Here is a 23,202-nt window from a genome sequence, read left to right as displayed (position 1 = left end):
CCGCGGGCGGTGGCCCTCCCGACCCTTTGACAATGTAACTACCACGTTGCAACCTCGGCTACCTTGTAACTTCCTTGCGTCCCCAGCGTGGCCGCGGCCAGAGGAGGGGCATTTCCATGGCTCCCCAGCCAAGGAACCCCGAGGAGAAACTCGGGACACACACACACACGCACAGATTAATTACACCGTCCAGGAGAGGATTCCAAGAGAGACCAAAAAACAGAAAAACATTTAAAAAAAGATGGCTAGCCCTCAAGTCAAGCTCGCCTTGCCTCGGTTCTATCACAGGTGCGAAGTCAGCACCCAGGGCCGCTTTAAGTTTCTGCCAGCATGCAGGCACTCAGCGCTTTATTTCCAGCTCCAATCCTTTCCTTCAGGAACTCTGAAAATCACCTTCTGTGTGTGTCCTGGTCCTGGGATCTGAACTCAGCCTGGGTGCTGTCCCCCTGGAGCCAGAGCTCCTCTTCCAGCTTTTGCAATAGTTGAGTGAAGACTTAAGAGTCTCACAAACCTTTCTGCGGGGGGTGGGCTTGGGACTTAGATCCTCACTCTCAGCCCCTGGAATAGCTGCGATGACAGATGTAAGGCTAAATTATATTTTAATTCAATGCTCCCAAGTTAAAAATAAAAATCAGAGCCGGGAATGTGGTAGACTGTTAGTCTTGGGCAAAAAAGAAGTTCAAGGACAGTGCTCAGAGCTCGAGTTCAAGCTCCAGGACTGACAAAATAAAGAAATTAAAAAACAACAAATCCGGGCACGGTGGCTCACAGCTGTAATCCTAGCTACTCAAGAGGCTGAGATCTGAGGATTTGGGATTCACAGCCAACCTGGGCATTAAAAAGTCCGTGAGACTCATCTCCAATTAATCACCAGAAAACCAGAAGCGACGCTGGGGCTCAAGGGGTAGGATGGTAGCTTGAACTGAAGAGCTCAGGAACAACAGCACGTCCCAGAGTTCAAGCCCCAGGATCAACAAACAAACAAACATGCTGCATTTGATTTCTGTGGCTACTCTAACAAATTATCACCAATTACCTGGCTGGAAATGATGCAGGGTTTTTTGGGGTTTTTTGTGTTTTTGTTTTGTTTTTTTTGTTTTTTGTTTTTTGTTTTTTTTTTTTTGCCAGGCCTGGGCTTGAGCTCAGGGCCTGAGCACTGTCCTTGGACTTTCCCAAGGCTAGAGCTCTACAACTTGAGCCTCAACACCACTTCTAGCTTTTTTTCTATGTATGTGGTACCGAGAAATCAAACCCAGGTCTTGGTGCATGCTAGGCAAGCACTCAACATGTCTGGAGCTCAAGACCTGACATGGGCCTCTGTGCCACACCTCCCCTAGGGCCCTGGGAAGCTCAAAGTTCTTCTGGTCAAGCCCCCAGAGGCCTCCCATCCCAAGGCTGGCAGCCTCTTCCCTCCACCTTCTAGTTCTTATCAAGCCTTTGACCCTGTGCTTACCATCAGACCCCAGATCACCTCTCCATGCCCAGATCTGCCCAGTCCTTTGAAGGAGAGGGGCATTTGAGAGGGGAGGAGAATTATTTTACCAACCCTACCTTCTCAACTGTTAAAAAAAATTCATTTTTGTGCATGTATTCTAGTCCTAGGGCTTGAACTCAGCCTGGGCACTGTCTCTTGAGTTTTTTGTGGGGGGGGTGTCTTTTTTTTCCTTTCTCAAGACTAGCCCCCCAGGTCCACTTCTGACTTTCTGGTGGTTAATTGGAGTCAAGAGACTCAACTACACAAAGTACTGTGAGGCTGCTGTCAGGGGGAACAAGGTTCACACTCACCTAGGCAGAAAAGTCTATGAAACTTGGCCTGGAGGCATCCATCTGCCATTTCAGCGACAGCAAGAAGATTAAAATAGGAGGATCACAGTCCAGGCAAGGAGCTAGGCATGAAGGAGATGCAACTCTATCTCAAAAATAACCATTTTTTTTAAAAAAGTGAGCTGGTTGTCATGGCTAGGAGTTTTTAATTGATACATAGTAATTGCATACATTTGTGTTGACACAATGTGATAAATCAGTACACTCAAGTGTTTAGTCTCATGCATCTGCATGAGACATCAATAATTTCTTTGAACTCCTATTTCTTTTCTTTTCCTGCTTCTTTTGTTGTTGTTTTTTTGTTGTTGTTATCTGTTTTCGATAATCCTACTTTGGTCTTGAACTCAGAGCCTGGGCACTGTCCTTGCACTTTCTCAAGGTTAGAGCTCTACCACTTGAGCCACAGCACCACTTCCAGCTTTTTCTATGTATGTGGTACTGAGGAATCGAACCTAGGGCTTAATGCATGCTAGGCAAGCAATGTACGACCAGTCCAAACTCCCAGGCCCGCAACACCCAGATTTTGTTGCTTTTGGGGGGGCGTGGTCTGGTCACTGTTTCTGAGCTCTTCAGCTCAAGGCTACTGCCCTACCCTTTGAACCACAGCACCACTTCCTGTTTTTTGGTGTTTCATTGGACATAAGAGTCTCATGGACTTTATGTCCGGGCTGGCTTTGAACCTCGATCCTCAGATCTCAGCCTCCTGAGTAGCTAGGATTACAGGTGTGAGCCCCTCCTCTGCCCACAACCCTCTTTGGCTGTGCACCAAGACCCCGTGTGTGCTTGCTGACATCCTCCAGCCTGGGGCTCTCCTAGCACTGGACTTAGGGTTCCATTGTCAGTGTATATCTCCCATTTTGGTGGGGGGGCTTGCGGGTTTCACATTCAGCAGCATGACCATTTACACATGCCCAGTCCCCTACACTAGCGCCACTGGCAGCTCTGTCTCCAGCTAAGCATAGCTCTGAGCCCTCGGGGCTCAGCCAGACCTAGGGGGCACCCTGACCCCCTGCCCACATTGGTCACAGAATCAAATAAGTAGTTTCCAAAACACCTCCCTCCTTGCAGTCCTTGCTGCAGCCATCGGAGGGCACACGCGAGCACAGTCCAGTCACCCCCTCCTCTGCCCCTTCCCTGCCTTCTTCTCCCCATCTGTCCCTTCCTCCCTAGGCTCCAGCCCCTCCTCCATGGCTCCATCCTGCCCCAGGGTCTTGGCACAGGCTGTGTCCTCTTCATTGTGCTTTTTTTTTTTTTTTTTTTTTTTGTCTTTGGTTGGTTGGTTTTTCCCTCCACCCCCAAGGTTCGATTCCTCTTCCCCAGGTAGTGTTAATTTCAGTTTCACCAGACTCTCCTCCGGGACCTTGGTATGGGGACAGTCCTTGGTAACTGCCACAATTCCATTTCTAGATTTCCTCCCCCACCAGGCTGTGAGCTCAGCAGTGTAGGACCAGTCCCCAAACTGTAGACTACAAGCTCTTTGGATCTAGGTAGTTCCCCTGTTGAAATTATGAATCAATAAAGCACTGGTCAGATAAGAGACGGGAGCTGGTGGCAGCTGGGACGTAATACAGGTGGGCTTCCAGGGGGAGGAGGAAAACTTGTTAGCTTCCTCTAGAAGCCCCCTCTAGACACCCTGGGAACTCACTTAAAAATAAGTGAGCCACACACAAAGGAAAATCTAAACACTATTTCTTTTAACTGAGGCTATGACTGAGTACAGAGTCGGGCCTAGCCTGTCGTGGGCTCGTGGTTCCATCCACAGCACCACGCAGGAAAAAAAAAATGCTCCCATCATTTTAGGGGAAAACAGCCCAGTCTGCCCTGCCTGGCGTGGGGCGGGGACCTGGGGCAGGCACAGAGTCCTGGCTGTCCACTAGGTGGCAGCAAGGGAACAGTGGGGACCCGTGTGGGTGCCAGGCCCCAGGCCCCCATGTCCCAGCCACACCCTCATATTTCCTTGTTTTTCATGGGGCAGAACTCTGGGCCTGGGCACTGTCCCTCAGCTCTTCAGCTCAAGGCTCTACCACTTGAGCCACAGCACCACTTCCGGTTTTCTGGTGATTCACTGCAGATGAGAGTCTCATGGACTTTGCTGCCCAGGCTGGCTTTGGACTCTGATCCTCCCATCTCAGCCTCCTGAGTAGCTGGGATGGCAGGCGTGAGCACAGACACCTGGCCTCGTGTTTGCCTTTGACCCAAGCAGATCTTCCAGTAGGGAAGGCTGGCATCCCGTTCCACCTAAAGTTCAACCATCTGAAAATGCTTTAGCGAAAGTTTATAAAGGAAGAGGAAAAAATGAAAGCAAACAACTTGCTGGATACTGGTGGGTCACGTTGACTATCCTAGCTACGAGGGAGGCTGAGAATGGAGGACTGTAGTTTGAAGCCAGTTGGGGTAGGAAAGTGCGTGAGACTCTTATCTCCAATCAACCACCAAAAAAGTGAGAAGTGGAGCTGTAGCTCAGGCAGCAGAGTGACAGCTTTGGGTGAAAAAAATCCAGGGACAGAGCTGGGAGTATGGTTTAGTGGTAGAGTGCTTGCCTAGCATGCAGGAAGCCTTGGGTTTGATTCCTCAGTACCACAAACACAGAAAAAGCCAGAAGTGGCCCTGTGGCTCAAGTAGTAGAGCGGTAGCCTTGAGTACAAGAAGCTCAGGGACAGTGCCCAGACCGTGAGTTCAAGCCGCAGGACTGGCAAAAGAAAAAAGAAAAAAAGAACAAGAGGAGTCTGGTGTCTGACTTGTGTGGCTGGATGCTACGGTGCTTGCATGGCATGCAAGAATGAGGCTCTGAGTTTCACCTCCAGCACCCCCAAAAATAAATAAAACAGTCCCTAGTCCTGGGAATTAACTATGTGACGTTTCCACACACATCCATCACAGCGTATTTCCCATGCAGGCCATACCTGCAGCCTTTCTTGTTTGCTTTACAAGAAGGAAAAAATTCAAAATTCCTCCCTTCTGTGTTTTTGAGATGTGTAACACACCCCTGCCATCTCAGTCACCCCACAGAGCAGCCACCCGCCTTGACTCAGGTAAATAGTTATTTCTAGGCCTTTCACAGTCCAGCAGTGCCAGGGAGAGGATGACTAAGCTGGCTGGCTATTTTTGTCCCAGGAGAATCTTGAGCTAGATGGCAGGACCTCTCCCTCCCTCCATCCTTCCCTCCCTCTTTTTCCTATAGCTCCCACCCTCCCTGCTTCTCAAGGCCACTCTGGTATTTTCAGCCTAGCACAAGCCATCTATTGGAAGACTAAATATACAATGAAGAGGGGTGCAGTGGCGCGGTGGGGGAGGGGTGCTATGGCAAGATGGCGGGTTCTGGTCTGGCTCCCTGTCTTTGGCTCCAGCCTGCTGTTATACATGTCCTCCCCTCTGATTTTTCCCCTCCATCTCCCGCAGGCAAGCGCAAATTGCACAGCTGTGCTGTGTGACTTTGGGTAGGTAAACTGCTCTATCTGAGCCTCAAGTTGATGCTTGAACTCAGGGCCTGAGCACTGACCTTGGGTTTTTCTCACAGCTAGCACTCTGCCACTTGAGCCACAGCACCACTTCTGGATTTTTCTATGTATGTGGTACCCAGGGCTTTATGCATGCTAGGCAAGCACTCTACCACTAAGCCAAACTCCCAGTCCTCCTTGAGACTCTTAATCACCAAAAAGCTGGAAGTGGCTCAAGTGGTAGAGCATCAGCCTGAGCATAAAAACTCAGAGACAATGTAGGTGCCAGGAGCTCGCGCTTTTCATCCTAGCTTCTCAGGAGGGGGAGATCTGAGGACCAGGGTGTGAAGACAGCCTGGGCAGAAAAAGTCTGTGAGACTCTTACCTCCACTGAATTACTTAGAAGACGGGAGGGGCAAAGTCTTTGCACCTGAACTCCCGGGGGATTTTCTCCTGTTCCAGAATAAATCCAATTTAGCTGAGTTGCGGGTGGGGGGAGGCAGATCGGAGGCACAGATACGGGGGCTAGAATGGGAGGCTAGTTCCCCCAAGAAATGGGTGGAGTGGCGCTCTATTGAAGGGAATCAGCTGGCAGAAGGAGAGGGACCAGACAGAGATAAGGCAGGGACAGGGATGAGACAAGAGATAAGGAGAGTCAATCCTGTAAGGGCCAGCCCAGCCTCTCGAGGTCATTCTCTCCAAAACTTACCGGAGGTGGTAAGCAGAGGACAAGAGAGGTGACAGAGAGAAGATGGGGGTGCAGTGCCTGTCACACACTCAGAGATCCTCCATCTTCCCTCCTGTCGACTCATCATTCACAGCTTCTATAACGGCTCCAGCCAGAAACCAGTGTTGGAAAGTTTGACAGGAAGAAGGCCCTGGAAGATGGAAGAGAGGTGGGAATAAGACGTTAGCCCAGGCAGCGGCTGGGTGCTGATGCACCCACCCGGAATCCCAGCCACTCGAGAAGCTGAGATCTGAGCATCCTGGTTTGAAGCCAGCGCAGGCAGGAAAGTCTGGGAGATTTTTGTCTCCTACAAACCACCACCAACCACCACCAGGCCAGAAATGAAGCTGTGGCTCAAGTGGTCCCCACTAATCAGAACCCAGACCCTGGGTTTAAGCACCAGAACCTACACCAAAAAAGAAAAGAGAAAAAAAAAAAACACAGGTTGATTTGCAGTTGTGGGCTTTGGAGGCGTCAGTCCTCCAGGGAGTGGGCCTCTGGCCTGAAGTCAGAGCTCAGGGCAAGGAAAAAGGCTCACATCAGGAATCAGGCTCTCGAGGCCACGCCCAAAGGGGCGCCACGCCCCCGTTCGACACTCCCCCCCAAAGGCCACACCCCCAAGAGCATTCTCCCTTTGAGTGCATGGTCCCATCCTGCCACTCTTTTAAATACCACGCCCCTTTTGACACACCTCCTTCAAAGCCACGCCCCCAGTGGCCTGCAGACCTCTCATTAAGCCCTGCCTATGAAAGGACCCAACACCTCACCCAGGCCTTAGCTTGTCCAAGCTATAGCACCCAATCGCCTTCCCTGTTCCCTGTCCAAACTTGTTTCCCTCCCTCTTTCCACCCCCTCTCTCTCTTTTTACTGGTCCTAGGGCTTAAAATCAGGGCCTGGGTTCTGTCCCTGAGCCTCTTTGTGCTCAATGCTAGCGCTCTACCACTTGACCCACAGCACTTTTTTTTTTCTTTTTTGTGGGTCATTGGGCTTGAACTCTAGGCCGAGGCACTGTCCCTGAGCTCTTCACCTCAAGGCTACCACCCTACCCCTGGAGCCACAGCCCTGCTTCCTGTTTTCTAGACAGAGCACTTTTTCTGAGTCGTTTATTGGAGATAAGAATCTGGAGAACATGGGACTGGGAGTTTGGCCTAGTGGTAGAGTGCTTGCCTGGCATGCACAAAGACCCTGGTTCGATTCCTCAGTGACACATACATAGAAAAAGCTGGAAATGGTGCTGTGGCTCAAATGGTAGAGCTCTAGCCTTGAGAAAGTCCAAGGACAGGGGCTGGGAGTGTGGCCTAGTGGTTAAAGTGCTTGCCTAGTATGCATGAAGACCCAGGTTTGATTCCTCAGTACCACATACATAGAAAAAAGTGGTGCTGAGGCTTAAGTGGTAGAGCTCTAGCCTTGAGAAAGTCCAAGGACAGTGCTCAGGCCCTGAGTTCAGGCCTAGGACTGGCAAAAACAGACAAAAAAAACAAAAACCAGAATTGCCAGGACTGGCTTTGAACTGAGGTCCTCAGATCTCAGCCTCCTGAGTCGCGAGGGTGACAGGCGTGAGCCACTGCATCCTATCCAAATTTCTGATCTCTGCAGTCCATTTGTTTGCTTGCTTGTTTTTTTTTTTTGTGCAGGCTCTGGGGCTTGAACTCAGGGCCTGAACACTGTCCTTGGGCTTTCTCAAGGCTAGCGCTCTGCCACTTGAACACTTGAGCCACGATACCACTTTCAGCTTTATCTCTGTGTGTGGTACTAAGGACTGGAACCCAGGGCTTTGCACATGCTAAACAAGCAGTCTACCACTAGGCCGTAGAAATGTTTTGTTTTTGCTTTTTTGTTGTCGCTGAAGCACAAACATGCTGTCAGTGTGGGCTCAAGAGGCCTGAAAACTGGCTTGGGGTGAGGGAGGCAGCCTCTGCCTGCAGGAGGAAGTCAGGTGCCTCCCCCAGCTGGCTCTCAGGCCCTGGGTGCCCCCGAGCATACCACAGGTACTCAATACAAGCTTCCTGGAAGAATGCATTGCTTCTCCCCAAACCCGGGTGCACACAGATCTGTCTTGGGGGGGCCATTCAGATAAACAACTTAGCCCCAAGGGGAGTCCAGCAGTGAGAACCCCTCCCCCTCCCCCAGCCCTCAGCCTCCCTGACCAGGGCCTGGCTGCTGGCTGAGAACTTCCAGTCCTCAGCTCTCCATCCTGGGATTGGATTTCTTTCATCCATGTTTTACTGCAGGGGTGTTTCATTGCCAGTGTGGTCTTTAGGGGTTTCTGCAGTGGGATGGGTCTGTCTCTATTGCACTTGGGGCTCCTTTGATCTCTGTCTCCGTGCCTTTGTGTGTCATTTCTAATTACTTTGCAGTACCCTCCTCCCCGGTGTCATTCTGTGACTCTTGCCCCATCTTTCAGGCCCTGGCCCTGCCTCCATCCTCCTCCCCCCCCACCCCATAAGCCCAATCTTCCCCCTCTCACAATCTCCAGGTGTCTGCCCTCCCCTTCACACCTCCCTCCCTGGATCCCCGTTTTGGGGGACAGCAAGAGCAGGTGGTCAGACACCCAGACACACAGGGATTAGCTACCTCCCCCCTTCTCCTGGCATTGCCCAAAATCTGCTGTCACTGGCTTTTCACAGCCCCTTGTGGAATCACCTGCCTCCACCTGAGTAACCCCATCCTCTCCCCCCCCCAGGTCACCCAGCGGCCACTGCCGTGGCCCCACCCTGCACCTGCAGAGCTGGGACCCATGGCACCCTCCCCAGCACCAGGGGCCCCTGCCGGAGCCCAACCCCTGCACCAGACACAGACTTCATAAATGAAGGCTCAGCAGGTTAGTCTGTTTCTCCATTTTCTTCTCCTATTTGTTTTCAAGAAGCACACACGTCTTTAAAAAAAAAAAAAGTGTGGTCTTTGTATTTCTTTTTCCTCATCTCTGAATTTATCCAACATATTTCTAAAATAATGATAAGCTGTGCAGGAAATTATTTAAAAAACAGTAGTGTAGGGGCTAAGAGTTTGGCCTAGTGGTAGTGCTTGCCTAGCACACACAAAGACCCAGGTTCAATTCCTTGGTACCACATACACAGAAAAAGCCGGAAGTGGTGCTGAGGCTCAAGTGGTAGAGCTCTAGCCTTGAGAAAGCCCAAGGATAGTACTCAGGCCCTGACTTCAAGCCCAGGACTGGCAAAAAAAATAGTGTAGGCAACTCCCTGGTACTCAACCCTCTACCTCCCACACCTGACTACTGTTTCGTATCATTCTAGAACGGTCTCAAAGCTAGGAACTTGGCATGGGAACATTACAGTCAATGAGGTTCCAGATTTTTCTTTTTTGGATTGGGAAACATCTCAGGTCCTCTTCACCTGATAGGCAGGTCCTTTACCATTTGAGTCCTGCCAGCAGCCCTTCTTTGCTTTGCTTGTGTTGCAGACACAGACAAGGTGAGGCCTAGACTTCAATCCACTGACTTGTGCTCCCTGGCTTGGCAGGGATGATAGGTGTCACTGTTGTGCCCAGCGATTGGCTAAGATGAGGTCTTGCAAACTCCTTGCCAAGCTAGCTTCGAGTTATGACCTTGTCAGTCCCGGCTTTTTGAATAGGTAGGGCTTTGTGCCTGGCCCAGAGTTTTATATGATTTATTTGATTTTACTTTTTGTCAGTCATGGGGCTTGAACTCTGAGCCTTAACTCTGTCCTGAGCTTTTTCTATTATTTTTTTTTCTCAAGTCTAGCACTCTACCACTTTGCACCATAGTTCCATTTCTGGTTTTCTGGTGGTACAGTGGAGATCAGAATCTAATAGAAAGCTGGCATTGGTGCCTCACGCCTGTCATTCTAGCTAATCAGGGGCTGAGATCTGAGGATCTCGGTTTAAAGCCAGGCCAAACAGGAAAGTCCATGAGACGCTTATCTCCGGTGAATCACCAGGAAACTGGAAGTGGAGCTGTGGCTCAATGTGGTAGAGCACTAGCCATGAACCATGGACAGTGCCCAGGCCCTGAGTTGAAGCCCCAGGAATGGTACCAAATATAACAATAATTATAATGATAATGACAAGAAAGGGAGGAGAAGGAGGAAAGAGAGAAAGGGGAAGGGAAGAGGGAGAAGAGAAGAGGGAGGGGAAGAGGAGAAAGAAAAAGGGATGGGGAGGGGGTAGGATGAAAAATAGAGGAGAGAGAAGGAGAAGAGGGAGAGGAAGGGGAAGATGGCGTAGACCAAGCAGCCTGATCCAGACCACAGGTCTCCCGTGTTTCCCTCCTGCCCCCCCAACCTGTCCCCTTCCTGTGCCCATGCAGCAGCTCAGGATGGAAAACCCAAAGTTACTACAGCTATTGCTGCCACACTGTCGCCATGGTTTCCAAAGGATGTTGACTCTCTTTCTCCCCCCCACTCCCTCTCCCTCTCTCCAGGAAGCATTTTGCTGCCTCCATATGAATTTTCCTGCCTTTCAGTTTGACAGAGGTACAAATGCATGGAAAGTTCTAGAAGCCTGGGCCCTCAATCCAGTCAGACCCCTTCTGTGGGCTCTGAGCTCATTCCTGTGCCAGGAGAAGGGTTGTGGTACACCCATGAAAATCCCTGCATGTCCTCTGCAACCCCTGTGTCCTCCCGCAAGCCAGCCCAGCCTCATCCTCCTCTTCCCCCTCCCCCCATCAGCAGCAGGGACCTCCAATGCATCCTAACCCAAAGTCCTGACCCATGTTAGATGCTTCGGAGTCTGATCAATGCCTCCAATTTCCAGCTCAAATCCTGTCTTCCTCCCCAGGACCTGGTGACATCACCAACAAAGATGACTTTCACTGGCTTAGCCAGCAATGACCAATGCTTCCTCATGCCACAGGCCCTTTGTACATGCTAGCCCTCTCTAATGTCTTTAATTGTGTCTGCATATCCTTCCCTGAAGCCAGCCCTACGCCTCTGTCTTGTGCTTATTTGTGACAGCCCGTATTGCTCATCAAGTGTGTGTGTATGTGTGTGTCTGTGTGAGTGCACATGTGCACGCCAATCCTGGGGCTTGAACTAAGGGGTTCGGTGCTGTCCCTGGGCTCTTTTGCTCAAAGGTAATGTTCTCCCATTTGAGCCATAGCTCCATGGTGTTTCATTGGCAGTCAGAGTCTCCTAGACTTTTTTGCCCAGGCTGGCTTAGAACTGGGATCCTCAGCATTCAGCTCCCTGAATGGCTGGGATTACAGGTGTGGGCCACCGGCTACTGGGCTGTCAACGGTGCCCTCCTCCTCCCACATGGCACACTTGGCTGTGTGGCCTGTGCCAAGGCCCAGCTTATTACCCATTTGCAACAGTGTATCTTCAGAAGTGTAACTGTGTCAAAGCTGTAGCCCCATTGAGCTTGGTGACAAGGTTAATATTTACCCTAAATGAAACAAAGTACATTCTTACTCTGGGAACTCAGCTCCAGAATAGAGTGTAGAGGAAAATTCCAGGGCCCAAAGAGACTGCCCCTGCTATTATAGAAGGGGAAGGATCAGTGTGTGTGTGTGTGTGTGTGTGTGTGTGTGTGTGTGTGTGTGTGTGTGTGTATGCACGCGCCTTCCGGCCCTGGGGCTTGAACACAAGGCCTGGACACTGTCCCTGAGCTGTTTCACTTACGGCTGGCATGCTATCTTTGAATTCACAGCTCCATTTCCGGTTCTCTGCTGATTGCTTGGAGAGAAGAATCTCACAGACTTTCCTGCGCTGCCTGACTTCGGCCTGGGATCCTCAGATGTCAGCCTCCCCAGTAGCTGGGATGACAGGTGTGAGCCACAGATGCCTGGAGAAAATTCTCTTACTGGTGAGCGTTCGGGGGACGGTGTCGGGGGACAGTGTCGGGGTACAGTGTCGGGGGATGTGGCTTTAACCCCTGCCCTGTGGGGTGGACAGAGCCCAGGACTGCCGCTGTTCCTGGAACCCACGCCTGGGTCACTGTGGACGGGCTGCTGCTCAGAGCCCAGCCTCTGCACTCACTCCATGGCTCATTCCATTTCATTTCCTCGGTGCTGTGGCCGAATCCTAGCGTCTCAAGCATGACAGGCAAATAAATGCTCACAGCTCCACCCCACCTCAGCCCCACAGATTTTTATTTTATATTTTTTGTCAGTCCTGAGACTTAGACTCTGGACCTGAGCGTGGTCCCTGAGCATTTCAACTCAAGGCTGCTTGAGCCACAGCACCACTTCCCGGTTGTCTGGTGATTCACTGGAGATGAAAGTTTCATGGACTTTTCAGTGTCCAGGCTGGCTTTGAACCCTGATCCTCAGCTCTCAGCCTCCTGAGTAGCTAGGATGACAGGCGTGAGCCACCGGTGCCCAGCTGCAGAATGGTTTTATACAAGAAAGAGAGGTAGACAGGGAGGTTTGCCTAGCGTCTCAAGCATGACAGGCAAATAAATGCTCACAGCTCCACCCCACCTCAGCCCCACAGATTTTTATTTTATATTTTTTGTCAGTCCTGAGACTTAGACTCTGGACCTGAGCGTGGTCCCTGAGCATTTCAACTCAAGGCTGCTTGAGCCACAGCACCACTTCCCGGTTGTCTGGTGATTCACTGGAGATGAAAGTTTCATGGACTTTTCAGTGTCCAGGCTGGCTTTGAACCCTGATCCTCAGCTCTCAGCCTCCTGAGTAGCTAGGATGACAGGCGTGAGCCACCGGTGCCCAGCTGCAGAATGGTTTTATACAAGAAAGAGAGGTAGACAGGGAGGTTTTGCCTGCCTGGTGGTTGGTGTGCTCACCCCAGGTGACATGTCAGTGCTTATCACTGTGACAGAAAGGAATGAGAAGCTGGCGCCGGTAACTCAGACGTGTCATCCCTTGTCATCTCGGGAGGCTGAGATTTGAGGATCCTAGTTCAAAGCCAGCCTGGGCTGGAAAAGTCTATGAGACTCTTAAATCTAATTCACCATCAGAAAGCTAGGGCTGTGGCTCAAGTGGCTCCTGTAGCAAAAGGAGCTCAGGGACAGTGCCAGGCCCTGAGTTCAAGCCCCAGGACATGGGGCGTGTTCGGATACACACACACACACACACACACACACACACACACACACACACACAGAGGCACATGAAGTCTCATACCTGAGTATATGCCCACCCCGACCCTCAGTTTCCTCTGCAAAGGAGACATGGTGAAGAACTCCGCCTCAGCTCTGGTGAGCTCAAGGGTGTGGTGGGGTCAGGGATTTGAGGGCCATGGCCTTGTGAACATGGGCTCTGAGCCTGACGCTTCCAGGGACTGCAGGTACCTCTGTCTCTCACCCTGTCTGTCTGTCTGTCTGGGCCACACCAGGTGAGGCCCCCGAATCCCGTCCCGGCCCTGGCCGGGCCCCCCACCCACCTCCTCTCCCCCGCCGCGCCCCGGAGACCCTGAGCGCAGCCACTTCTCCAGGCGCAGCCTGCCTGGCTCCAGCGCCAGCCCCGCGGCCGCCGTCGCCCTGGCAACGCCGAGATGCCCAGCAACAAGTCCTGGGCACGCGATGCGTGCCCAGCCCTGGCCAATCCGGGGCGCGCCAGGAAGCAGGTCAGCCGGGCCCAGGCCGCCTCCCCCGCCGCCTCCCCTGCGCCGCCGGGCTAATTACCGTAATTGCGGCAGGAGCGGGGCTCAGGGCGGGAAAGCCAGGCATGCAGTGTGTGCATACTGTGTGCACGCACTGCGGATGCACGCTGGCAAAGTGTGGGCCCCTTCCTGGTAATTCTCGATTTGCAGGCGCGGGGAACCGAGGACCGGATTCGGCTCTCCATCTCGCCTTCGCTGGATCTTCCTTTCCCTCGGCTCCCGCCTGTAATCCCCGAGAGGCAAGGCTGGGACCTGAGGATCCAGGTCGGAAGCTGGGCAAGTCCACGGGAGCCTGATCTCCAATTAACGACGTGAAAGCGGGAAGTGACAGCTGTGGCTCAAGTGGCAGAGCGCTAGCCTTGAGCAAAAGAAGCTCAGGGACAGCCGCCCAGACCCCGAGTTCAAGCCCCAGGACTGGCAAAAATAAAAATAAAAAGAGGAGGACAGGGGGTGGTGGGAGGCAGATTTACCTTTTGAAAGAAAGGTGATTTGAAAAGACAACTCTAACCAGGTGCTAGTGGCTCACACACACCTGCGATCCCAGCCCTTCAAGAGGCTGAGATCTGAAGCCAGCCTGGGTTGGAAAGTCCCTAAAGACCCTTATCTTCAGTTAACCAGCAAAAAGCCAGATGTGGAGGTGTGACTCAGGGGGTAGAGCACCAGCCTGGAGTGAAAAGGTTAAGGAACAATGCCCAGGCTCCCTGAGTTGAAACCCCAGAACTGCTAAACTTACACACACACACACACACACACACACACACCAAAAAACAACCAGTAAGATATAGCATGAATCTCCGCTTGCTGGGTGCTCTTGAGAGAAGAGCTCAGCCTCTTTGAGCCTCAGTTTCTTTCTTTTTTTTTTTTTTGCCAGTCCTGGGCTTGAGCTCAGGGCCTGAGCACTGTCCTTGGTCTTTCTCAAGGCTAGAGCTCTACCACTTGAGCCTCAGCACCATTTCTGGCTTTCTTCTATGCATGTGGTACCGAGGAATCGAACCTTGGTCTTCATGCATGCTAGGCAAGCACTTTAACCACTAGGCCAAACTCCCGGCCTGAGCCTCAGTTTCTACTCTGGAAAAGGAGATTCTGTCTTTTTCCCTAGGGGAGGAAATCCCCACATCTCCCATCCCTGTGCCCTGAGCCCCTGGCACAGAGAGGTCACCATGGCTTTCCCTGGGGCCGCACCCTGCTCTGCTCGGACCTGGGGAGCTGGGGGGCAGGCAGCCCCTGGGCCCCTTACACTGCAGGCATGTGGGAGGGGGCTGCACCTGGCCACATTCTGGCCCCATGGGGCCAGGACAGGAGGCCTGGGGTGGACAGGGTGTGAGTGTGTGTGTGTGTGTGTGTGGTCCTGTTTGTGTGTTCTGCACTTCTGGGCAAAAGGCCTCTGTTAATCTCCCCCACCCCCCGCCGCCCTGGTGCAGGGTCGGGTTTCAGGCCTAGGCAGATGTTGTCCAGGACGGGCTGTGTTCTCTTAATCCTCCTGGTTCCAGAAATTGTCTCAAGAGGAGGAGAGGACGGCCCGCCGGGGCTGCCATCTGTGCCACTGGACTGGTGACTGTCACAGCGGGGGAGGGGCCGCTCCAGGAGCTCTGAGGAAGGGGCTGCAGGCACTGCTGCTGGACACATGTGCCCCTGTGAGCACGTGTGTGGGGGGGGTGGGCGCGCACAGCAGCACACGTACCTGTGTGTGCCTGTGTGCCATGGTTTCTGCATTTTTTTTTTTCCAGTCCTGGGCTTGAGCTCAGGGCCTGAGCACTGTCCTTGGACTTCCTCAAGGCTAGAGCTCTACTACCTGAGCCACAGCACCACTTCTGGCTTTTTTCTATGTATGTGGTACCGAGGAATCGAACCTGGGTCGTCATGCATGCTAGGCAAGCACTTTAACCACTAGGCCAAACTCCCGGCCCCAGGTTTCTGCGTTCTTTTGGAAATAATGGTCTCATGGAATTTTTCCACCCAGGGCTGGCTTTGAACCTTGATCCTCCAATCTCAGCCTCCTGAGTAGCAAAGATGACAGGTGTGAGCCACCTCGGCTAGTTTTCTGCCTTTCCAACTAAACCTTCTTCTTTTTTTAACTGAGTATTGAAACTGTTTTAGATATGCTATCAAATCCAAAGCCGGGCACGATGACTCTTTCCTGTCATCCGAACTACTCAGGAGGCTGAGATCGGAGGATCAAGGTTCAAAGCCAGCCCAGAAGGAAAATCCACAAGACTCTTATCTCCAATGAACTACCAAAATGCCAGAGCTGAGGCTCAAGTGGTAGAGCACTCGCTTTGAGCAAAACGATCTCAATGACAGTGCCCAGGCCCTGAGTTCAAGCCCTAAAACCTGGCACCAAGAAAAAAAGAAGGAAGGGAAGGCTGGTTTGGTGCTGATGGCTTTCTGCTATGATCCTACCTACTCAGGAAGCTGAGACCTGGGTAAGTACAGGGCCAATCCAGCCTGGAAATAAAAATGTTTGTGACTCCATCTTCAAAAGGCCAGCAAGAGGCTTGGCTCAAGAAGTAGAACATCAGCCATGAACAAGACTTGTTCATGAACGTGAAGAAGACAAGGAGCGACTGCTGATTATAGCGTGACTTAAGTTCAACTGGCACCCTTCATTCCTGGGAATGCACCCCAGCCCACCCACTTTGAGAGGGAGGGTAAAAAAAAAAGTCTTTTTTGTTTCTTGTAAAGTTATGCCTTCAATTAACCACACATCACTTTCCTGAGGAATTAGACAATGCGGTCCTGTAGTCCCAGCACTCTGAGATGGAGGCTGAAGCATCATGTGTGTATGTGTGTGTGTGTGTGTGTGCATGCGCACACACATGTGCAAGCGTGCACAAGTCCTGCAGCTCCCAACTCAGATCCTGGGCGCTGCCCCTGAGCTTTCTTGCTCAAGGCTAGCACTCTACCACTTGAGTCAAAGCTCCACCTCTGGCTTTTTGCTGGTTAGTTGGAGATAAGAGTCTCATGGACTTTGAATGGTGATCATTAGATGTCCGCCTGCAGAGTAGCTGGCATTGTAGGCACTAACCACAGGTACTCGGCAACATTCTGGGATTGGGCCAGCATGGATGACATGGGAAGACTCCGGGTGAAAACAAGGGAAAATGCTGCCTATGCAAAAGTCCTTGACATGAATATTCCCAGCACCTTCGCCTGTTATCTCCAACCAAACACCAGAGCTGTCCCAGAACCTCTTGTCCTTGAATTACCCACATCCTTGCACAAACACAAACACCACCCACATAACAGATGTCCCAAATCGCCCAACACACACCCGCTGTGTGACGTCGTAAACACTTGGTTCTATGTAAGGGAAATTCTATGAGCATGCAAGCGACCCCCAAGTCACCTGGGCTTAGAGGAGGAGGAGGCCACAGAGAAGGGAGGAAACTATTTAAGGGTGGATATCTTTTTTTTTTTCATCAGTGATGGGGCTTGAACGCAAGGACTACATGTTGTCCTTGAATTTTTCTCCCATGATATTCTTACCTCCAATTAACCATTGGAGGAGTTGTGGTACACAAGTGGTCAAAGCCTTGAGCTTGGTACTGGTGGCTCACGCCTGTAATCCTAGCTACTCAGAAGGCTCAAACATGAGACTCGTGGCTCAAAATAAGTCCATGAGACTTATCTCCAAGTAACCACCAGAAGACTGGAAGTGGCTCAAGTGGTAGAGTACTAGCCTTGAACTGAAGAGCTCAAGGACAGCACCCAGGCCCAGAATTCAAGCCCCACGGCCTACAAAAGAAAAAAAAATTGTCATATTTTGCTAATTGTGTTTTTTCTCCCTTTGAACAATTCAGTGATTGCATTAGGGCAAGGGTTGTACCTCAGTGACAAAACAGTTGCCAAAATGTATAAATCCTGGGATCACCTCCAGCACCAGGAAAAAAAATTCACAGAGAACATTATAGATTATTGAGCTCACAATTTTGTACACCACCCCGAAATTCAGCCCAGTCCGTGTTCTGAATATGTGCAATGTAAAATCCACACTTGGGGCCGGGAGTTTGGCCTAGTGGTTAAAGTGCTTGCCTAGCATGCATGAAGACCCAGGTTCAATTCCTTGGTACCACATACATAGAAAAAAGCCAGAAGTGGTGCTGAGGCTCAAGTGGTAGAGCTCTAGCCTTGAGAAAGTCCAAGGACAGTGCTCAGGCCCTGAGCTCAAGCCCGGGACTGGCAAAAAAAAAAAAAAAAATCCAGACTTGGATATAAAATCCCCCTCATGGGCTGGGAGTTTGGCCTAGTGGTTTATGTGCTTGCCTAGCATGCATGAAGACCCGGGTTCGATTCCTCGGTACCACATATAGAAAAAAGCCGGAAGTGGTGCTGAGGCTCAAGTGGTAGAGCTCTAGCCTTGAGAAAGTCCAAGGACAGTGCTCAGGCCCTGAGCTCAAGCCCAGGACTGACAAAAATAAAATAAAATAAAATCCCCCTCACAATGCTTTAAGAAGATGCTAGTGTCTTCACACCGTTGACTCTGGTGGAAACTGAGGCACGAAGGTATTTCTCAATCCCCAGCAGCCACTGCAACAAGGAACGGATCTGGCTTTGCACATGGGCATCAAAGTTGTATGACAAAGTGGGTTGTTCCAGGTTTTAATGCACAAAACACACACAGAAGCCGGGTGCCGTGGCTCACACCTGTAATCCTAGCTACTCAGGAGGCTGAGATTTGAGGATCAAAGGTTCAAAGCCAACCCGGCACTAAGAAGTCCATGAAACTCATCTCCAGTTAACCACTAGAAAACTGGAAGTGGAGACTTGGAGTTTGACCTAGTGGTAGAGTGCTTGCCTAGCATGCACGAAGATCCGGGTTTGATTCCTCGGTACCACATACATAGAAAAAAGCCAGAAATGGTGCTGTGGCTCAAGTGATAACGCTCTAGCCTTGAGAAAGCTCAAGAGCCTAAGGAGAGTGCTACGCCCTCAGTTCAAGGCCCAGGACTAGAAAAAACAAAAAACAAAACTAGAAGTGAGGCTGTGACTCAAGAGTTAGGGTGGTAGCCTCCAGTGGAAGAGCTCAGGGACAGCGCCCAGGCCCACATATCCCCTGCCCCAATTTCTGGGAGCCTTCCTTCCCTTCAGACTACTTTCCCCTGTGAACCCAGTACCACCACCCTCCTTCTCCTCCTCCTTGTTTTTGTCCCATTCCTGAGGCTGGAATTCAGGGCCTGGGTGCTGTAAGTTCCATGTTCAACCCTTGAGTTCCATGCTCAACCCTTGAACCACATCTTGCTTCAGGATGGCTAATTGAAGGTAAGAGTCTCATGGACTTTCCTTCCCCGGGCTGGCTTTGAACCTTGATCCTCAGATCTCAGCCTCCTGATTAGCTCGGACCACAGGTGGGAGCCACTGGGAATCAGCTTGAGCACCCACTTTCCCTCCAACATATTGCCCCATTTTCTTTCTGTCTTCCCCCGCCCCCCCCCCTCCAGCAGACGCATCAGTTTGGGCCCTTGGAAGCTGGTTGGTGGAGGGGACACGTATCCACTGCACCCTCATACACCCTTCCTGCACCTCTATCCATACACCCCGGCTTCTCTGCATATATCAGACTTTTATTCTGAAGCCAAGGCCACAACCTATGAGGTAATCCTTAGAGCTTCCATCGAGGCGGGTTCCCATTGGTCGGTTGTTGAAGCCACGCCCCGGAGTTCCCGGAGCCCCGCCCCCGCCCAAGAGTATAAAAACGGATGTCTGGGGCTCCGCGGCTCCAGGACACCTGTGCCTTCAACTGGATAGGAAGCAGGTGAGGAGCTGGCCAGGGCGGTGTGGGGGGGAGACGCTGAGGGGAAGGGGGTGCCCACCGGGCCTGGGCTGTGCTGGATGGCCCAGGACCCCGGCCACACCCGCTGGTGTGCAGGTCAGCACGTGGACACCTTTCCAGAAAAGGAATTCTCACCATGTGCACAGCTACCTGGCAGGAGAGTTCTGGAAGGTAAGCCTGGGGTCCGGGGGAGCAGTCCCAACTGTGATTGAGGAAGAGGACCTAAAGGGAGAGACAGGAACGGGGTTCCTGCGTGTTGGGGGGAGCGAGGAGGAGCAGCCATCCCCACTCCATCTCCATCAAAGTGTGTGTGTGGGGGGGGTCGCTGAGTATTTCAGCACCCGGGTGTGGACAGCTCCGGGCACGTCTTATTTCAGCACTAGGGGTGTGGACAGCGCCCTGGGGTGGGGTAGGGCCTGGGGGCTGGGTTGAGGTGGGCCGGGGGAACCCTTGGGGAGATGTGCCTGGAAGGGCAGGGGGGGAGGGCTGAGATGCCCAACATTCGGAGAATTGCCTTTCAGGTAAGGGGATCCAGAAAAAAATCCCCCAATGAATTATTTTTCTAGACGATCAGGAACGATTAAAGTACATAATGACACCAACAGGTAGTAATTAAGGGGGAAGCAAGTGACAGCCCTGTGAGCTTTCCAGCCTTCTATAAGAAACATGGTGAGTCCAGGGTAGATTCTACCCTGAGTGCTGAGTGTTGTTATGCTCAGGCAACAGTTGAGGAAACTGAGGTCCTAGAGGGGCAGACTGTCACCAACATCATCTCCTTAAGACGAAGCTTCACACAACGCCCCCCCCCCCAACCTTGCTCCTTTGAGGCCGGGGAGGGGGCGGGCTGTGGGACGGAAGCCGAGGATGAAGACTGCCTTGCTCGTGGTCCAGCACTGTGTGGAAGACTGGTGATTTTGTTGTTCTAATCACCATGACAACAAGTCACAGCCGGCCTCACAGCGCGGACTCCTCTCGACCTTGGCCTGAAGTGGACACGGGAGCCACGGAAAAGAAATGGGGGGGGGCGGGTCAGGAAGAAATGTTCCCATGCAGGGAGAGGGGGAGCTGTCTGACTCCACTGGACATTGACAGGGGGTGAAGTGGGGACCAGAGTTCTGGCTAGGAGTCTTTTTTCTCTTTCTTTTTGCCACCCAGTAGTTCCACGTGCCAAGCACAAGACAGATATGGAGTCGTCAAGGTGCATGTCAATCAACTCAGTCACCTGCCCCCACGCCTCCCATGCCTTCTTCAAGTCTGCATTTCTCCATCCAGAGAGCCCCACTCCCCTGACCACCCCCCCTTCCCACGTACTCCAGATGCCCAAATCAACACTGTAGTTGCCTACATTCTCCTGTACCTAGGTGTTGGGTCCCCAGGTGGAGGTGCCATAATTGGGGTACAAAAAGCACAAGCACCCAGCACATGATTAGTATGTATTTGTCCAATCAGTGAAGGCATTAAAGAAAATCACAAAAAGATCAGCTTGGTGCTGGTGGCTCACACCTGAAATCCTAACTGCTCATGAAGCTGAGATCTAGGAACACAGCTCGAAGCCAGCCTAGCAGGAGAGTCTAGGAGACTCTGTTCTCCCATTAACCACTCGGAAACTGTAAGCGGAGCTGCTGCTCAAGTGGTAGAGCACTAGTCTAGAGCAAAAATGCCCAGGGATCTGCACACAAATGAGTGAATCCATCTATAAACTATAAATAAAACCATCAGTGGGGCTGGGAGTTTGGCCTAGTGGTAGAGTGCTTGCCTGGCATGCACGAAGACCCGGGTTCAATTCCTTGGTACCATACATAGAAAAAAAAGCTGGAAGTGGTGCTGTGGCTCAGGGTAGAGCTCCAGCCTTGAGGAAAGCCCAAGGACAGTGCTCAGGCCCTGAGCTCAAGCCTAGGACTGGCAAAACAAAAAAAAAACATCAGTGGGTCACACACACACACACACACACACACACACACACACACACACACGCACAAAGACCACCTCACCTGGATCTCCCTGGAGCTTGACTGGGGTGGCAGGTGTCAGAGGAAAGGACTGTAATTAAATTTGTGGACACTCCTGGGCCAGCCCACCAACTAATAGCCTCAGGAGGGAGAGCCAGGCTGGTTTAATTAGCAATTAGAAGAAATGGATTCCTCATTTTCTTGGGCAACCCCTGTATCCTGCTCCAGCCCCCAACAAATGCAATCTTCCTGTCTCCCAGGAGAACTCTCTCAGCGGGTCCATTCAGAAGCAGAGAAAATATGTTCAGAGATTACCTAAATGCCAGAGCCCATTCGCGAGGAGAGGCCCAATGTCTAGGCTGGGTTCTGGAAGGCATTGCAGGGTCCCTAGAATATTTTCCAGAAATGGGAGAGAATGTCACAGGCACGACGTGTGTCCCCTGATGTCTCAGCATTCAGAGACTGTGCCCTGAGTTCCAAAGTGACCTCAACTTAATCAGCAAGGACACGCAGCACTTCATCTGCCCAGCTCCATCTTTCCCTGCCGTGTCTCCATCAGCTCCGGAGTCCCTCTATGTACTGAAGTTCACAGTTCATGCTGCCCTCCCCGCCTTAACACCTACAGGATTGTGTTGTGTGATAGCTCACTTCAGTAGTCCCAGCTAAGTAGGAGGATCAAGGCCAGCCTGAGAGAAAAGTTATCAAACCCCCATGTCAGCCAACAAGTTGGGTGTGATAGCTCACACCTGTAATACCAGCCCTCAGAAGACCCAGACAGGAATCATGTCTGATGTCACCCTGGGCTGCATTAGCCAAACCCCAAAATATATCCTCAATCACCCCAAGTTTTCATGAGGCAGGAGTGGGGCCTGTACCCACAAACTTCAGACCCAGGGCTCCACTCCTTTTGCCATCTCTACTTTCTGTGCCTTCCCAGCACAGCTCAGTGGTGGCCCCTGGTTTGTGCAGTGTCCTTACCGAGGTCCAATCAGCATGCTGGAAAACCGAGCTGGCAGCTGCTCAGGGCCACCGGTAGCTGAATGAGGGCCCCTCCTCCCTCCTCAGCCTCGCTCAGGTGCTGGCTGTGTGCCTGACTTCCTGCTCATAGCTTGTCAGGAAAGTGAGTGGAGCCTTGACCCTACAGGACACACAGCGCCCAGAGCTGCTGTTACCTCCCACAGTTCACGAAGCCCCTTCACAAGGTTGTCCTTGCTTCAGATGCCAGTCACAAGGTCTGGGTTCCTCAGGCCACCACCCACTCACACATGGGCTGAAAGTTCAGGGACTCCCCAGCTCCCACCAGGTTGGTGAACTGCAAATGGAAGAAGTTAGGGGAAAGGATGGGAATGTGGCTTCCTAATAGAGCACTTGCCTAGCATGCACAAAGCCCTGGGTTTGGTTCCTCATTACCACATACAGAGAAAAAGCTGGAAGTGGTGCTGTGGCTCAAGTGGTACAGCGCTAGCCCTGAACACAGAGAGGCTCAAGGACAGGCCCCGAGTTCAAGCCAAGACTGGCAAAAAACAACAAAAAGTCCACAAAAAGCTTCACAAAGACAGCTCCCCAACTCTGATTGTGGGGTCTTGGACACTGTTCCTGAGCTGCTTTTGCTCAAGACTAGCACTCTACCACTTGAGCCACAGCACCACTTCTGGCTTTTTTCCTCTGTATGCAGTACTGAGGAATTGCACCTGGATCTTCGAGCATGCTAGGCAAGCACTCTATCACTAGGCCAAACTCCTGGTCAAAGCCTAGGTAGTTTTTTGTGCATGCGCCAATACTGGAGCTTGAACTCAAGGCCTTACATTCTCCTTAACGTTTTTTTAGTTCTTTGCCAGTCCTGGGACATGAACTCAGGGCCTGGACACTGTCTTTGGACACATTTTACTCAAAGCTAGCTCTCTGTTTGTGCCTGGGCTGGCTTTGAACCATGATCCTCAGATCTCAGCCTCCTGAG

General features: G+C 51.8%; 1 long non-coding RNA gene across 1 annotated transcript; it reads left to right on the top strand.

Annotated features, from left to right (window-relative positions):
- Positions 1–18,960: 18,960 nt before the first annotated feature.
- On the top strand, positions 18,961–20,758 carry LOC150068690 (uncharacterized). The gene is made up of 3 exons (XR_016534694.1): positions 18,961–19,278; positions 19,393–19,467; positions 20,452–20,758. It is a non-coding gene; the product is annotated as an uncharacterized LOC150068690 (long non-coding RNA).
- Positions 20,759–23,202: the final 2,444 nt, after the last annotated feature.

This window comes from Megascapheus bottae, chromosome 1 (assembly GCF_031878675.1).
Source record: "Megascapheus bottae isolate mThoBot1 chromosome 1, mThoBot2.hap1, whole genome shotgun sequence".
NCBI classification, from domain to species: domain Eukaryota; kingdom Metazoa; phylum Chordata; class Mammalia; order Rodentia; family Geomyidae; genus Megascapheus; species Megascapheus bottae.
Note: the sequence above shows the minus strand (reverse complement) of the source record. Positions and strands in the feature narration are given on the sequence as shown.